Source organism: Xiphophorus couchianus, chromosome 22 (genome assembly GCF_001444195.1).
Source record: "Xiphophorus couchianus chromosome 22, X_couchianus-1.0, whole genome shotgun sequence".
In the NCBI taxonomy this organism is placed as follows: Eukaryota; Metazoa; Chordata; class Actinopteri; order Cyprinodontiformes; family Poeciliidae; genus Xiphophorus; species Xiphophorus couchianus.
This window is the reverse complement of record NC_040249.1, coordinates 8,241,108-8,260,199: the sequence shown is the minus strand read 5'-3', so window position 1 is coordinate 8,260,199 and position 19,092 is coordinate 8,241,108. Positions and strand designations below refer to the sequence as shown.

General features: G+C 38.6%; 1 protein-coding gene across 2 annotated transcripts in view; it reads left to right on the top strand.

Moving 5' to 3' along the window:
• Positions 1-19,092, top strand: part of ctbp2a (C-terminal binding protein 2a) — a 70,110-nt gene that overhangs the window by 1,141 nt on the left and 49,877 nt on the right. The window lies entirely within an intron of this gene.

Genomic DNA, 19,092 nt, shown 5'->3' with positions numbered 1-19,092 from the left:
ACCTCAAGAGGTTTGCTTTGAATTGTAGATTGGGGATTACATGTCAATGTTTTCTTAAATCAAAAATAAATAAATAAATATGCAACAGATGTATATATGCATTTTTTTTGGTTTGTTTCTCTCAGTCTACAGCACATGCAGCTCTGCTGGGGGTTTGGGGGATGGAGGTGGTTGGGAGGGGTAGTTGAACTTTCCCATTTTGTGTTCATGGCCCACATGTGTTCAAATATGAAAGCTGACTCTAAAGAAGAAAACACACGCACCTCAAGCGGCATAGCAGCATATGTGTCAGCTTCTTCTTGGCCCCTTTTGTTTATGGCTGAAAGGGCTAAAAAGAAATGCAGAATCAGTTCTTTAATATTTATGATAGCTTTTGCTTTGTGCAAGATGTCTCGGTGGTGTATGTGCTCGTGTTTGTATTGGAAACCAGGAGCCTCATTTGCCTCAACAGATATTCCCTGGTGACTGGTAGATTCAGTGTACTGTGATTATGAACATGATTTGTGCTTGTAGGGATGAGCGTTGTACATGGCTGATCTGCTGCTCGGCATGCTTGTTTAGCCACGTATCTTCGCTGTGTTACACCACGCTGAATGAGTGCGGGGCGAGCCGGACAGCTGCTCAACCAAAGCAGGAAGAGGTTCCTGGATTTCACTCGGGATATCGCTTGAATTACTGTCATGTGGATAAAATGAACGTCAAAGCTTTAGCATCAGGGAGAGAGAGAGAAAAAACAAAACAACCAAACTCTCGGTTGTGAGTTTGCTGCCTGTTTTGAAGTCATAAAAGCAATTACAATTGGTTAATCATATTCTAAGAGCCTAATACTCCATTTAACACAGTAATTTGGACGCTGCTGAAATAGCTCTTGTGAGCTCTTCTGAGAATTCCTATAATGGTAGCAGCTTGTAAAAGTTCCCATAGGTTGGTTTGAGAGGATTTTGCTGTCATGTGATGTGATTGTGCTATGCATTGTGGAGCCGAGGTAATGGGTGTGAAATTACACTGTGCAATCTGTAGAAGGCAGAAAAAAAGTCTAATATCCTTCAGAAGCTAAGAAGCGAGGATTTGGGAGTTGAAATAAGGCTTCTGATTTTATGCTTTTCCTTGCAGATTTTTTTTTGAGTACTTCTTGTTGTCTTTTTTTGAGTTTTATCAGAAACACTGTTTGCTAATTGTTCAATTATTGAAGTATTTACATCTGTACCATTATTTCTTAAAAAAAAAAAAACAACTCTAAATGTGATTAGCCTCTTTAGAGATACATCAATCAGACTTTGCTGGTTGATGTCAGTTTTCAGTTTTTATTTTTAAGATATTTCCTACTGATTCTGATGACAATCATGTCAAAATTCCACATTTTTCCACCCTCACATATCCAAAGTTTTAAATTCGTTTTAGATTTTTGATTTTTTTTTAATATCGAATTAAAATCTTAAGTTCCCCATGAATTCATGACAGATATTCTCCATCAATGAAGCTTATGGATGGATTGACAAATAATAATTCACGCACCTGCATTTCAAGATGTTGTAAGACTTCCGTATAACACTTCAGATTTTTTGCTAGAGAGAATTTTACCAACATCAACAGCGCACAGGAATTGCAGAGTTATCCCCGTTTATCCATCAAAGCATGTTTCACAAACAGATATTCAAAAAAGTGCATCAAAGAACAATGTCTTTAGAGGGTGCACAATATATTGCATATTTATTATTTCAATAACACTCCACAGCCTTATAGCTGTGACACTTGAAACAAGCAGAAATTGGTTCAATGATATGGCATACTTTAATTTGCAGACTAAAGCCTCTGTGCCTCAAAGTTGTTACAGGGAAGAGCTATAGTTCCACAAACCTTTAAGCAGCTGCTAGTAGCTTAGCCTGAGATAACATACTTAAAAAAAAGCTGTTCCTCTGTGTTTGGTGTAATTGGCGTCCTGTCGTAGTGCACCTGTTTTTGGCTTGTTGTAACTTATCCTGTTGTGTCTTTGATGCATCCGAGTATCTGTGTTTGTGGTTGTCAAGGACAGTTTTGAGAGTGGATGTGTGTCACCGCAGACAGCAGCAGCAGCAGCAGGTGTCTGATTCGCCTCACCGATAAGAGCTGTTTGCCCTTCGCTCTTTGAAGAAAACTGGTCGCTCAGATTCTCACTCTGTGTGCTTGTGTGTGTGTGTGTGTGTGTGTGTGGGCACGCTCGCTTGTTGTGTGCCGTGGCTGATATGATATATACTGTGGCAAGAAATGAATAACTCCTCAGTTGCTTGCTCTTAAGTGCAGCCAAGTAATTTTTCATACTCTGGAGGCTGTTTCTCGCCGTGTAGCTTTGTCTTACCACATTACAATCCCATACAAGCTTGTTTGTGTTGTTGCCAATTCTGAATTATGCATTTAACTCACAGCTGAGCTGCTGTAGCAGCAGGAAAACAAACACATCGTGTTGCTCTGCTGTTTTTTGAAAGGTTTTTAATTGAGGCAATCAATGTCTATTGAGTTTTATCCACTTATTGGTGCCAAAAGTTATATGCAGCACCCTCAACACTTTGTGGTATGAAATAAGTAAAACGCCTTAAAGGGAATTGTTGTTCCATGGCAGTAAAACAATCTCTTTCAAAAATCCAACCTTCAATTTTAGAACTAAGTTTAAATGTTTAAAAATCCCCTCCAAGGATTTTATTTTATTATTATTATTTTCAAAATAACATATAACATCAATAATGATTCCTATGCAATAGAAATAACACCATTTCTTTTAAATGTTTTTTGGGGGGCTGATCAGGATGTCTTAAAATCAATAATTAGTCATTTCTGAGTTTTTGTTTTCCTGTTGTGCCAGAGAGAGATTTATTTCTCTTAGCTGCACTGCAAAATGGAAAAGACAAGCAAACATCATTTGCGAAAGGCAGATGGGTATTGTTCATGAAATGGCTAAATGTATAGTTGCTCAATACTTAAAAAATTTAAAATACTAAAAAACAAATTTAAACCTTAATTTTATTTACCCAACACACTCAGTAAGACGTTTGGTAAACATTTCCTGCAGCAAGGAGTTAGATTGTGGGATAATATTGACATTCCTCTTTAAGAGAAAAAATAAAAATACGTTAAGTTGCCAACAGGTTCTGTTCAAATGATTGTTTTATTTCTACAAGTCATCGTCATTATTTGAAAACGACTTTTTGTATCTGCTCCTGTTATCTTTGTCTGTCAGCAAACACTTGATCTCCAAACTGTGACTCATCTTGTAGCCTTTGCTTGCCCAAGCTCACAACATGTATGTCTGGAAGGCTCCATGAACGCACATGAGAGTAATTAGAAGTTCTGTGGAGGGAAATAGACAGTCATTAGGAAAACAGAACAATCAGCGCACAGTGTGACGCTTCACATCAGACAGAGGGAGCAAACTCCCATGATCATAAATACAGAGAACACTATGCTGTTGCTCCACTGGTGCCATGAGTTTTTTTTTTTTTTTTTTTTACAATAATGAGAATATAATTTAGGGAAATTCTCATTTATGCTCCGGTAATGCAGAGTGAACACGCTGTGTTCTCTTTACTCTGTACACATCTCTCTCTTTCTGTCTCTCTCTCTCTCTCTCTCTCTCTCTCTGTGTCTACAGGTCAAAATCAGGATACAGAAAGATGAGACAATATTTCAAATATATCGTATTATGCATTCAAAGTACTTTTGGGAGGAGAAACTCTGAAATAATTGGGGGTTTTTAAACAAAATTGCTGCTGCTATTATTCTCAGCATCTCAGCTGTTATTACTTCAGACTGCCTTTGTCTATAAGACTGTTCATTCTGCACGGCAATGCACTTGGTGCTGTTCATAATTTCACAAAGTTGAAAAGAAGTTCTCTAAGTGGTACTGGTTTGGTGGCTGAGATGGTAATTACAGGTTGATTTTGTGTCTTGGGAATGATTTCATTCTTCATTTGGCTTTATGTTTATAATTGTTAGCCTGTTAGAAGACCCAGTTTTTATTTATTTTTCAATTTTCTGATTGGGGGTATCAGATTTGACTTTAAATTGTTCAGGCATTTCAAAGACTCCTGAATAAAAGTCACTCTCACACGACTCACACTGGCTTTGCAAGTGAGACAGCGCGTCTTCATTAGAAATGGTCGAACAGAAAGATGTTTTCTTTGCCTCTCAAAAGCCTGCTTGGCATACAAACAGCATCGCATGGTTGCTACAGAGAGTTTTTTAAAAAATTTTTCTCTTAAAGAGGAATGTCAATATTATCCCACAATCTAACTCCTTGCTGCAGGAAATGTTTACCAAACGTCTTACTGAGTGTGTTGGGTAAATAAAATTAAGGTTTAAATTTGTTTTTTAGTATTTTAAATTTTTTAAGTATTGAGCAACTATACATTTAGCCATTTCATGAACAATACCCATCTGCCTTTCGCAAATGATGTTTGCTTGTCTTTTCCATTTTGCAGTGCAGCTAAGAGAAATAAATCTCTCTCTGGCACAACAGGAAAACAAAAACTCAGAAATGACTAATTATTGATTTTAAGACATCCTGATCAGCCCCCCAAAAAACATTTAAAAGAAATGGTGTTATTTCTATTGCATAGGAATCATTATTGATGTTATATGTTATTTTGAAAATAATAATAATAAAATAAAATCCTTGGAGGGGATTTTTAAACATTTAAACTTAGTTCTAAAATTGAAGGTTGGATTTTTGAAAGAGATTGTTTTACTGCCATGGAACAACAATTCCCTTTAAGGCGTTTTACTTATTTCATACCACAAAGTGTTGAGGGTGCTGCATATAACTTTTGGCACCAATAAGTGGATAAAACTCAATAGACATTGATTGCCTCAATTAAAAACCTTTCAAAAAACAGCAGAGCAACACGATGTGTTTGTTTTCCTGCTGCTACAGCAGCTCAGCTGTGAGTTAAATGCATAATTCAGAATTGGCAACAACACAAAAAAATAAGTGTAAGCGACACATATTGTTCCGATGTAAAAATCAAGACCTGCTTAAAAAGTGATTGAGATATGTCAGGCTGGAAACTGTTGCAAACTCCTTTCTGAAGCATTGTGACCCCCAGTGAACCATAGTTGGAACCATTTTTTGTTCTTACAAATGGGGGAATAGTGGGAAACCTGCCCACAGGTGTTAGACCGAGCAAAATTACTCCAAGAGCAGATTTATGACTAATCCAGAAGGTCATAAAAAAAACAGATCAACATCTAAAGCACCGCAGGTCTCTCTTATCTCAGTTAAGGTCGGTGTTCAGAATTCATCTATGAGAAAGCGACTCAGCAAAAACTGTGTAGGCAGACCACTGCTGACCAAAAAGAACACAAAGGCATATTTCACATTTCCCTAAAACATCTTGATGATGTACAAGACTTTTGGAGTAACAAAACAAATGTGCATTTTAGAGGATGGGCTTCCAGTCACATTAACCATAGAAACAGAAAAACATCAGTGGTGGTGGTAGTGTAATGATCTGGGACTGCTTTGCTGCTTCAGGAGCAGAACAATAATTCATGAAACCTTAAGTTTTGCTCTTTACCTGCAAATTCTGAAGGAAAATGTGTGGCCATGAGATCCTGACCTAAAGTTTAAGTACACTTAGGTTATGCATCAGAACACACCACCAGGAAGTCATTCTCTGAAAGGCTCAAATGATACTAAACTAAGTTTTTAAGGTGGCCTAGTTAAAGTCCACACATATAATGTAATTGTGATGATGCAACACAATGTTAGTGGGCTATATAATTCTGAAAACCCTCCAGTTTGACTCAAAACAATTAAAACAATTCTGCAGAGCAGTCCAAAACACCTAAAGATATATAAAAGAAGCAACCAGTCAATGCAAACGCATAACGGTTGGTTCTTTATTTCTTAATAAGTGAAGAGGTTATTTCAGAGCTGCAAATAACACTGGTTATCTTTGGAAAGAAAAATGCAAAAAGTCTGTAAGGTGGAGTGATACATATTTCCAGTGTACCATCATCATCTTTATCTCTTCCAGTTTACCTCCTTTTCTTTACTCCCCCGTAACCAGAGATTTACAGACCTGTCTTTTAACTTCTAAATCACACCACCATAAATAAGTCAAGAAAGGGAATGATAAATGTTCTCCATCTGTGTCTAGTAGCACACGTGTGCCCATGCTTGTGACTGTCATTTTTGCAGAAACTAGCAGATACAAAGCACCATCTGCATCCAGCAGGCCGCTCTAACTGCTCGCTCCACTCGCTGGAGCAGAGGCAAAACATTGTTATGAAACTGACTCTGCTGCCGCTGCTGCTGCTACACGGTTTGTTAATGCTGACAGCTAATAATGTCCTCCTGGATGACTGTGCTTTCCTGTGGCCAAAGTGAGGAGACAGATACAAATGAAGAGAGGCAGGCAGGGAAGGAGTGAGGAAAACTGGAACAGCGGGGTTTGCTATCCTTCTCTCTTTTTCCCGACCTGCCGATGTTTTCTTAAGATGATATATGTAGACACACAGGCTGTAAGTGAGCGTGTTTGTGTTGGTTTCCATTCCCTTCTAATACTTGCCACCTTTTACTCACTCTCTCTACACACTGGAGGGAGGTGGCATGGAGTGAGGAAAGGTTCCTTTGTGTCTAAGCAGACTCTCTGTTCCAGTCCAGCTGACATAGACTTGTGTCAGGAGAATCCATCCTGCTGATGTTGGGGAAGCTGCGAACTGAAAGAGATGTCTAAAATGCTGAAGTTGGCCCGGGCTGGCGAGGAGACGGCTGTTTGTTTGCCATTCTGCTGAGCTCCAAATTCGCGGGGAAAACTTTTCTGCTTGAATTTGCTGACGGAGATAAAGGGGAGGAGGAAAAAAAAAGAAAGAGAGATGGAGATAGGGGGATTTGGGAGTCACTCATGGGCACACAAAGCTTTGGCCATCGCAGTTCTGTCACATTGACATTTAGACATGGTGAGGGTGGAGAAGAGTTAAAAGCATGTTTTTTTTTCTCTTGTGTTCTCCTACCACAAAACTGTTTTGCCACTGGTTACAATTTACTGAGACAGCAGTCAGTGAACCTTCCGACAGCATGAATATGCATAATAGGTCTGCTTTTCTTCTCTGCCCTCTGAGCTGTGTTCCTTTTTTCTGTCCAGAGACCTGTCGTGTTGTGTTTGATTGGCCCTGACATTTGAAAAGGTCCTTGAATTAAAAAAAAAAAAAAAAAACGGAAGAGAGAGAGAGAGTTGTTTATGACAACTGAAGAACTCTGCTGCAAGCGGAGTAAAAATGGCATTTTGAAAGGAGCACAGCTCTTGCATATTTAAAAGCTAATGGCTCTGTGAGTGTGCTGGCTAATAGGATGTTTCAATCTGGTGTGGTGGAGTATGCACACTTTTAGTATGCATGCGCACTGTCTGAGTGCTACCTCTAATGGCGGAGGAAGATGCATGAACTCATTATAACTTATTTTGTGGAGTTGAAGATTTTCTTTTCCTACACTCCACCAGGGAGTAGATTATCTCAAACAAAACAATTAAACCTTTAAGGAAAAAAAAGAAAAAAACAACAACTTTGAAAATGTATTCCAATCTTGAAAATCCAGCATCTGGTGTCTATTATCACTATGGATATGATGTGCATAAAGTTCAACAGATTGTCTCCAAGGTTGACGAGTACTGTCAGAAAACACGGCGTTTTGAGCCATGGCACTCCGACTTCAGGCCTTAACACATCACTTGTCACACTTACTGGCACCAGTGTTAAAGATGTGAAAAAAAGGCTGAAAATAAGTTAATCTCCTGTAGCTGTAACATCTATTATAAAAAACTCCAACTTTTAATTTCAGTGTGTTTATGGTGTAGGGAATAAAAATCCCATACTATTTATGGTATTTCTGTGTTGATTAAACCATTTGGTTTAGATTGCAAACCGTCTGCTAACCCCTATGATTAACTATTTTCAGTTATCTGGCAGAGAAAACTGGGTTTTTATTTGAAATGTCCTGGTATTTCAAAAACCTCATGTCACGAACCGTTAGGATCTCCAGGTTAATGTATCATAGAGTCTCCACGTATGATACAGAATCCTCTCAAAGGCAATACGCCAATGTAAAAGGATTTTTTTTAAAAACAAATATACAATTTATCGGTCTCTTGTTGAAAATAATAATAATCATTAGAATAATCTTTATCTGGATAGCAATTAGACCCTTCATGTAATTGCTGGTTGATATCCTATCAACATACCAGTTCTAAAACATTCTAAACTATAACTTCTTTTACTATCTTCTTCATCAGTTGCTGCTCTTCACTTTTCTGTTCTTTCAAGATCTAGTGTACAGATTAAACGAGTGGATCTCTAACTTTTAAACACTGAGCTTTGCATAAATGGTGTTCAAGGACTTCATTTGGTGCCATAAGTGCGATTATGTTGATATGAGCCATTGGCTTGGTAATTTTGTCGGCTTATCCCTCCAGACCAGCTGAAAAACCACACGTTTATGCATCTAACAGCACTTTTGCTTACATAATTACTGGCATGAGTCCAAACAACAGGACACCCTGGCAAATGTCCATGGAATCACTCGAAATCTAAACCATGGTGTTAAAAAGCAAGTGGTTGCACTCCTCTTTGAATTAAATGAGCAATGAATACAAGTGCGGCTGTAAACTGCGTCGCTCCATCAGCAAAACACAAACAGAAGCTTGCAAAATGTCACAAATATGAGTTACCTGCTTGGAGCTGAACTGGGAACGCTTTGTTCCTGGTTCCCATTGCTCATCTGTTTTGAAAATGAGCTTATTATCTCCTCCTTTCTTTGCAGTAATGGGAATGTTGACAGAGTAACTGTCTGTGCTGTGTGATTGAGTTTTATCACCTAAGCTATCTCCATTATGAATATTACCAGTCTTTGGTGAGCCTGAGGGTAACTCTTTGATTCTCTGCAGCTGAGAAGCTCTGCAGGAGGTTTCCTCTTTCTTCGTTAGCTTGTTCACACAAAGTCGTGCTTGATTTTCACCTGAGATGCAAGATGAAAAAAAAAAGAGGGATTTAGTGGGAGTTAATGTTTTAAAGAGTCCAGAGGAAGCCACACACAGTCAGCTCCTCCTCAGTCCTTTGAGATTTATCCCTTCAGGATTCAGTGAGAGGCTTGATATAGGTGTTACTGGTGTTTTCAAGCATATACAGTTTCAAGGCACTGCGCTTTAAAGTTTCAACAGCTTTTTACTCTTTAAACCGCAGCTGAGACATAAGTTTGAGCTTATGGAAGAGATTAAGTACGTTAAAAAAAAAAAAAAAAAACATTTTTTTTGACAAGTCAGCATTGCCTCTGTGATTAAGTTTGTGTAATTAGAGGATAGGCGAGCTCACCCATCCGTCAGGAATCGTACTTTATGCTTGAGGGCAGCTTTTATTTCAAGTTCAAATTCAAAAATACCTTACTGACACCAAAGTAAATACCAAGAATCTATTCATTTGTTCTGACAGACACGGAGTGCATTGTCACTCAGATTTGCTTTTGCCTCATTGAAATTAGTTTTAGTTTTATTTAATTGTCATTTGTAACATTTTGTTGCTACTCCCCCTTTTTGCAATGATTATTTTAGAAAGGACGCTGCTGCATGTACACTCATTGGTCTCGTTAACATGCTAGACAGCTCAGGTGTCAATCTGGTGTTCTGCACCTTTTAAAGTACTGTAATTAGGTGACTAGTAGGACTCTGCAGAACTTAATTACATGCAGACGAGGTATTGAACCCATTTGGTCCAGGTGTGCTGGACCAGTGAAAAGTTGCAGGAGTTTGGAGTTTGAGGCCCCAGCTCTACAGGATTGAAATCTAGTCACTGCGGAGGTCATATGAGGTCATATTTTCTCTTTCTCTATCCATTCTCAGTAAACCAGTGAGATAGTTGTGCAGTAGACTTCTAGTTGATTAGCTTTTTCTGAAGTACTTAGACTAGCCCTTCTGCTGCAATAACCACCATTCTGATGCTCAGCTTGTTCTTTAATAAGTCTTCTTTATTATTTCTAGTTGCCTAAATTCTTCTGCTATTTCATTGGCAGAATTACTATTTTTTCCAACATGTAATTGAACAGGTGCACTTAATAATGCAGTCTGTGAATGATGTTTTTTTTTGTTTTTGGCAGACTCCATATTTTAAGTCTGACCACATTTCATGATTAATTTTTGTGTTTTTATATTTTAACTGTATTTTTTCTATTTTTCCCTGACTATGCCGTTTCTCTTTATCTGTTTATTCTTTTTTATCTTGAACATTTCCTACGTTGCGCTTTTGTGTGCTAGCTTAAAAATGAGGTGTGCTGACTGTCTCTGTTTGCTGTTTTGCTAATGATTAAATTCAAGTTGGCGTTGTCAAAAGCATACCGGTGCATGAAACCTATCGGGTGTACGGACTCATAAAACATTATGCAAAAATGCAAGTGTCTGCACAGAGGCAGAGATGACAGAGACGACAGACGTGTGCACGCTGTGATAAATGAGCTTATTATAAGCGAGCTATTAATTCAACAAGGAGGCTGAAAACACAGCAACACAACCCCTCAGAGGTTAAAGTGAAAAGAGACTAAGTGTGCAGTCCGTGAAAGCAAATAAATGTCCGACATAAAAATGCTCTTCACTGTTTAGTGGTCATTGCTGAAGGGATGAAAGACTCCCCGCTCCTCCCTGGAGTCAGGTTGCAGCCAGAAACCCACCTTGGCCCCGGTTCCCCGCCAACATGTCTGTGTTTTGGTGTTTGTCTGTAGATGCGTGTGTGTGCGCGTGTGTAGGCGTGGGCAGCAGCGTTCAGCGGTGTTCTCACAGCCCAGCTGAGACTGACAGATGGAATCATTTCACACACAGACAGAGAGGCAGGATACAGGAAACTGGGGTGTGTTTAATAGTCCTGGTGCTGCTGTGGTTGGTATTAATCTAGGTCAGCGGTGTTCAGCTCATGGCAAGTTGGCCTCTGGGGCAAGCTTGGCCTTTCCTTGACCCCATTTATTCTTCATTTAGTCTTACAGTCTACATGTAGTTTGATGGAATAAAGTGTCTGACAAGCCATTTTGTGCAGCGTTGGACATACAGTATTTCTACATTACTACACCAGTTTTCCCCGGCCTCTACTCCTTTACACAGACATACTCTTAAGAGCAGAAATGCGTATCAGAATCCTTTAAGGTGAAGCATTAAAAAGTTTCTTCATATAGTGAACTACCTGTTAATTTAACTCCAATATCAGCTTCTGTTTTTCTATCATGTGACGAACTGGGCGAGAGAGATTTTGCATGCTTACCTCTTAACCGCCTTTCTGCGAGAATATTTTCCCCCCCTCTAAATAAAAAACTAAAAATGGAATCGCTCTCATCATGACTTCATTTCCACAGATAATTTGGAGTTTAATTGCTTTTACAGTTGCTGCATATGCATCAGGTACTCCGTAGTAAATTAATAGAGAAAGAGGGATCGTCAGGTTCACTAATTAAAACTTGTTCTGGCTAACCTCAACACAAAAATGTATCAGTGCACCTAATTAGGCTAAAACTATTATAAGGGGATCAAAAATTCACAAAGACACATGGATACAAGTAAAATGGGAAAAGGCTACGTGTTATTATCTTCTTTAATTAAATCCAGTAAAGTGACTATTCGTTCATGCTAATTTTTTCTGCATCTGGCTAAAGTAACTGTAAAAACACTGTCTATATTGCAACTGAATTTATATTTTTACAGGCAGTTTCTCTGATGCCTCTTTATTCCACAGCCTATTATCTACTGTATTTTTATGGGCCATTTTCTGTGCATGTCTGTACTGTTTCTCATTTTATCTAAACACTTTTACCATACTAGACTTTATAAACTGTGACCAGTGTGAAATATTTTCAGATAGATGCACTACGAAGTTTAGACTCTTGTGCTAGATTTGTTTTTCCCTTGCTGTATGGATACTTTCAAGAATTTTGAGTTTCTTTTTTCAATGAAATTACACATCAATACACCAGATGCAAACTTGTAAAAGGTAACTGATATCAGAGGATATGTGATCAGACTGGAATATTTCTAACTTTACCTTTGATTTGTTGAAGCAGCAGTTAAAAGGCATTATATTCTGCACCGTTAATTTACATGGCAGTGCAATGTTGTGAGCAGTCACATCACTGCTTGAAGATCTGGGGTTCGAATCCCAAACCTGGCCTTTGAATATTCTGTAGTTGAATATTTCCTGACACTTTGGTTTCCTTCCTTAGTCATAAAGATAAATAAATAATTTAGATAATTCTATTGGCCTGTGCTTAACTGTGAGTGTAAACTTGAATTGGTCTTTCTTTCACATAATATGTCTCGCTATCTACAAATAAATTAACTGCAACGTTATTTTTTAATCTTAGTTGCAGTGAACAATATTTGTTTCTTTTTGCTCCCTGCACACATCTGCAGGGCGGTATGGTATTCTGTGCTATTTTGTAGATTAATCCTACAGAGAAGCTCACCCAAGCATCTTATTGTCTGGTTTGTACATTTATGAATAGCATTGTCTCTTTCCTTGATTGAAGTGCAGGCCTGAGGTCCCTGCCTTCATGTTGTCTGTCAAGAGGAAAATAGAATGGACAGATTTATTACCACAATAAAGGCATCTTGGACAAAGCCTCTCACCTGTCAGCTTAAGTAGTCGACGTGTAGACATTCCTGCATGCGTGTGTCTATATTTTTGTTTGTGCACAAATGGATGTATGTGTTCCACATGCAAAGCATATTTAATTCAGTAGTTATGTGGGAAATAATTTCTTATGACTGTGGAGATTTTTCACTACAGACTTTGTTTTAGTTCATTTGATGTGAGGAGCTGGAGGAGAGGAGAGGGGGGATGGTTGGGTGAGTGGGCGAGTGGGTCCAAAAGCCTGACTGAATGTGGCTATCATGCAGAGTAATATCACCATTATGCTATTGCTAGTGACTTAAACGAATAGGCATTAATAACAAAATTGTGCAACAGCCAAAGTCAGCAGTTAGCACTGCTGCATTGTCATTTAATTTAGAGCAAAAGACGGAGAGAACGCGAGCGGAGGAAGGGGAGGGAGGAAAAAGCGGATCTCATAAAGGCAATGTAAAGGAGAAATTGGGAATGAAAAGGACGCTGTGTGCCTGAGGCTAACAGCACATGCAAAATAAAGTAAAAGGAGGAAGCCTGGACGGATGGTGATGGTGACGGCAAGAAGAGGTGTAATTGTGGCTGATGTGTTTCGAAAGAGAAGCAGAAAGAGGAGGAGTTTGAAAGGTATAGATCAAGAGTCTGAATGACACCTTTACATCGATGCCACTCTCAACCTTTTCTGTCTCTTCTTTTCCTGCTGCCCTTCTCTTAAACTGTTATAAATCATATATTTTGTAGAAGCACTTATAGTGCTCGCTGCAATGTTGCTTCTCAAAACGTTGACTGAAGGGTATTTCTGTCACAGTTTGTTCTTGGGTTAAACGCAATAAATGTCAAGAAACAACCTCTCTTTTTCTTGGCCTTTGAAAAGCTGTCACATTCATGCTAAATGTCTGTTATTCAAAATGTATATATATATATATATATATATATGTATGCCTTTTTAAAGGAATATACATGTGGCTTCAGCGATTCCCGACAGGGATGTCTTAAGAAGAAAAACGAGAAATATCAATCACTAGAGAACAGATGTAGTTATGCTTTTATTTTATATTGAAACCATCTTTCTTTTTTTCTGAAGGTTGTCACATTTCCCTTCTGCTGGTGTGAATAATTGACTATAAACTTGCTGCTAGATCTTTCTTGTGTGTGTGAAGGTGCTTTATTTAAAGTTCACATAGACTATTGAAGAGCAAGGGCCAAAAACGTTTTTTTTTTTCTTTTGAAGAGATCCTTTTAATAGTAAAGGTATATTTTACAACTTTTATTCTCAATTGAGTTCTGGTTTGCAGCTCATTACAGTCATATTTATTTCCAGTTCAAGTTCAAGATATGAACTTTCCTTTATGAAGGAATTAAAGCGAGGATGAGACATTCTTCAACAGTGTCGGAAAAATTGCAAACGATTGATGATTTTAAGGTCAGAAAACCAACTTGGGCATCAATTCAAACCACAAAGAAAAGTCAAAAGTAGTGATTGCAAATACAAAAGGCTGAATGTGAGTTAATAAGGCAATAGCTCTTTCATAATATACTTCAACATATTATTAGGGAACCTTTTTGCCTTCTCTCTGTGTTTTGGAAAAGGACCAAAGTCAGACCATATCTGCTATGGTCCTGACTCACCAAGTCACAGGCCCACATCAGCTGATTTGTAAAAGGTTAAGCTGGGTTCACAGGTGAAAGCAGTGTTGTGGTTAGAATGTATGGCTTGTGTGACCAGGCAGGAATTATAAGCTTAAACAAAACTCTTTCGATCCAAAGAGTAAGAATCCAGACAGAGACACGTACCACTCTGCTATTGAGACCCTCATTATGTATTTGTGTGTGATTGGCATCCACCTTACAGGTTCTTCTACGGTATAGTAAGTTTAAATGCAGTGGTATTCCTGACAGCATGCTGTTGGCATAAAACGAAGTGCAGCACAACGAATCTGTCCTGGTGTCTTATGAGTGAGTCGTTGACTGAAATGTAATGAAAATAAATCATTGACTGTGACGCAAAGACGGCAACGCTTGAAAAAATATTTATTCGGAAATAAGATATCGAATACCCTGAGTAACATTCTTTTTAAGTGTTTCAGGAGTAGTTTTACTGCATAATACTTTTTACCATCACTTTAGTATTATTAATATGAACTTGAAGTATCGTCACTTTTACTTGAGTAAAGTTTCTGGATTCTTTGCTGAATGAAAAACAAATGGTTTCATCAAAAATGCAACAGACACAGATTTGCAGTTTGTGTTAATTTGAGACCTATTTTTCTGTCTGCAGAGCCGGGTCCTGCTTTGATATTGATCCTCTATATGTGACACTTCAAACCATGACACAGCCCAAAACATTTTCCATACTTTTACTGTGCATAAACAGTTGTGTATTTATTGAAAGCAAAACTAACTGGAGAAATATGCTAAAGCTCCTCCAAATCACACACGAGTGACTCATTGTCGGCGAGGGATTAATGGACATATTACACTGTAACCGTCTGTCACCTTCAGCATTCATTGCAAACTTAATTGGGCTTTAACTTTGTTAATATGTAGAAAGTTGGGTGGCTCCACTCTGCTGGGTTGCAGACAGTCTGCCTTGTAAATGTGCCTGTGCCACAGGGCGTGAGCCAGGCCATGTTTGATGCAAGGTTGTAACTTAATCTAGGACTTAAGATTATACAATAATATATTTTCAGTGAATTAATTTTTTTTTTTTTTTCATTTTTAAGCCTATAAAAGTCTTGTCAAACAAGTGATAAGCTTTTATAGTATGTATGACTTTAAGGGTGTAAAATTCAAAAGAGTGGGGATGCCGAGTCCTGTTTTCTTACTCCAGCAACTTTATGCTCACAAACTTTATGCTCAGGCATTATTGGTCTGGGTGCTGACTCTGATAAAACTGTCTCTCACAGCTGTAGTGTAAACTCGCCCTTAAGCTTTTGGGCTTTTGTTCCTTTTAATGCAGGTATGTCAAACTTGTTTTCAGTTTGGGCCATTTCACAATCATGAACTTTTGAGCCAGAATATATTGATAAAATCCAACATCTTTTCACATTTGTGTAGTTTGGCGGGTAAAAACTGCTTCTATTTGAATTATAAAATGCAGTTTGCAGCTTTTATATACAAGATATTTTTCACGCATTTGTTGAAACTGTCATAATTTCAGTATAATGTTATACAGATAATCAATGAAAAATAAGAGATTCCCTGCCTCCTTTGTTTATATTGCATTGCTTATAAAATTCACATACTGCAGCTTTAACCACACAACTGTTATTTGAGAGGGTTTTTTGTCCTCTCTAGGGTAGAGCCTAGAGAGGCAAAAAAAAAAAAAAAGCAGGACGAATTGGCAGGACATATTTGACACAACTCTGGATGGTTCACAATGTGTTTTTTAGGGTTTCTGCTATAAAATGTGATTGTATTTCAATTTCTCGTCAACATTTGTGAATGAACAGTGTCTAACATCACAGTGTTTAACTTCCACAGAAACTCTTCTTTTTCTTGGAGAGAGAGCTGCCGTTACAGATGGCTCGATTTAGAAAAAAACGCCTCTCTATTTCACCTTCTCTTCCCACCTGCTGTGATTTTAATGTTGTTACCAACCTCAACAAGATCTCTGCAGCTGCGTTTTGTTTTGTCCTTTGTGGGTGTGACTTGTTTCTGAAGTTAGAAAATGGCTTTCTGCTTCTGAAATGTCTTTACGTACGGGTGTCAAGTGGGGAAGTACTTCACGGATTTTAAACGCCATGAACCGGTGCAACATGGCGACATACAGTAGCTCTTAGTAAGGCACTTACTGTACTCTGACATTCCCCATCCAACCTGGTTAAGTTTTAAGTGTTTCTAAATGAAAGAACTACACTCCAGAAGAAAAAGCATGGCAAGCTTCAAGAATCCACCTTTTACAAACTTGGCACACTGTTGCACTTTGTGCTTCGAGCAATGATTTAGTCTGCAGTGCAAGAAGGGGACAGTTTCCCACAGAACAAGCAGATGAGCATCTAGCATGCTCGCATTATATAACCCTCTACAATATAAAAAGGATAAACGGGGTCTTATTAAGACCTTGCAGTTTACTGCAGGTTGTACAGAGCGCAGTGGGTATGATTAAATGCTACTAAGAAAGGGGAGATTTTAAGGTTTACATAACATTTGTGGATGAGCATTCCTTTCAGCTGTCAAAAATGCAGCACCCAAAGTTATGGGAATGTGTCAGCCCGCATAGTGAAAATGTTGCCTGTCAGAGAGTGGAATGAATCTGTTTACCAAGAATATCATGAGCTTTGCGTCACTCACGTCAGTCAGCTGCGCTTTGGTCACAATCTGGTAACATTCGCAAACTTGTTAGGGGAACCTGAGAACATGTCTACCCGGCCGCAACTATACTGAGCCGGGCAGCAGTCCCGGGAGCTCGTGTATTTATTGTCATTTTTGTGTGCGTTTCTCCTCTCTTCCCCTCTTCCTCTCCTCCAGCTCTAAGCACGTATTTTCTCTCAGGTCAAACCCTTTATTGTTAAGTTACATAAGAGCACTTAGTCAACCAACAGTCGAGCAGCGGCGGCGCTAAGGGCTGCAGGATAACCGTACTTCCTCTCTGGCACTCTTCTGGCTGAGAGCTCTGCTTTAAGTTGCTGTTGACTTTTCAACCCACTTAGTAAAGTTAACTTTTTTTTTCCACTTTTGAAAAAACGCAGTGACTCTCCTTGCATGGTTCAAAACTCTTGAATTGGTTTATAGAAATTAATCCATGTATAGTGTTGAGCTTATGTAGCTTGTTGTACCATCGTTTGAGTGGTGTATTTATGGTTATAGACATGATTTTAACACTGTAGCACATTAGCATCATTGATGTGCTAAACTTAAGGTGGACTTAAGTTTTAGGGTTTTTTGTATCAACTCTTGCAGTGCAGTTTACTGTCATTGCCATAGATGTGTAAAAAAAACAACCTTAAATAAATTAATAATTTAATGTAGTAGCACAATCTCTCAATTAAATTTTAAAGAAACCTAGCCTTTAATTTAAGCACGTCACTAGTCTAAACAAGAGCAAACTTCAAGGGTTGTTAAGCAGGGAGGGTAAAGTAGTGTTCCTTAAAAACCGGCCACACAGTGTTGTATTTTATCTACCTGTTGTACACTCAGTGTGTTTGTATGTTTTGAGAAGCTGTTTTGATGTATTATTAGGGCAACTTTCATCACTGGTTTGTTTTTAGCAAAGTTCTTTTTTTTTCTCTCCAGGAGACTTTCAAGTAAATATAGAGATCTGACCTTATTTGAGTTGTAAAGTTGATGTTCATATTGCACATGGACCTTAGAGACACTATCCACGTCCTCTTTGGTCTACAGACTCCCCTGCTTCTGAGTGACTGTTTCCTGCTTTTCCTTTTGCTCAATTACTTCTCATCTGACTCCCACATGTGGGTCTTTGGCTCTTTGGGAGAAAGCATACTCTGTGGAGGAGGAGAGCTGTGGCATGGCTTCAATCTAAAATGTGCCTGGTTAGTAGAAAGAAATGAGCAAACTTAGCGATTATGGTTGTGTTTTTTGTTTGTTTTGTTTTTTTTAAGATACATTAGCTGCTTTGCACAAAACAGTACTGCCAATAATAAAAATAAACCATAAATTCATCACTCAGCCTCAGCATTTGACCTGCCATCCATACCAGTGAGACATAACAGCGGTGATCAGATGCATTCAGATTGCACATATCAATACATGTTAAAAACATATTCTGATGTGTGGAAGTGCATTTAGGACAAACAAGGGATGAAACAGAGGTCAGAAAATTACAAACAAAAAAAAAAAAGCATAGACAGAGCCGCGGTTGCAATGTAGGAGGAGGTCACAATGAACTCGTCCTGTTAGATGATGCTTTTCTAGTACTTTCCTCTCCCTTCCATCAGCCCCCCTTTTATGTCTTTATTCTGCTGATACAACCTCCTCCTGTCTGCTGACTAACTGACCCACATTCCCTTGTGTGACTAGTTGCCCTTCTTGTGTAGGCGTGTGCGTGTGTGTGAGCCCACATATCTGCTTGCCAATTTTTGTTTTTGTGTGTGTGTGTGTGTGTGTGTGTGTGTTTGTGTGCATTCTTGTGCCAACTTCTGTCTGTGTTTGTCTACCTCATCTCTCCTCACTAAAACTAGGGGGGAAAAAGAAAATCCTCAGTGTCTCCCAGGCTTGAGCAGGAACCAATTAGGTTATAGTTTTATGGAGTGCCATTTTCCATGATGATTTCTGAGATTTCTCAAGTGGGATTTTTTTGTATGTTTGTTTTTTTGATTGTGCTATTTTCTGTTTGATAAGAAGACTCTCTGGTTGACAATTTCTTAATCGGATCTAAATAAATGGGCCGCCTACAGATGAGACTCCCTCTAGTGGTGAGCTTCTCTGTGGCACAGTTCAGGAAATCCAAGAACCTCTTAAATGATTTCAGTTACTTCCAAGGCTTCCTCACTTTGACTCATTTTTAGTTAGTGT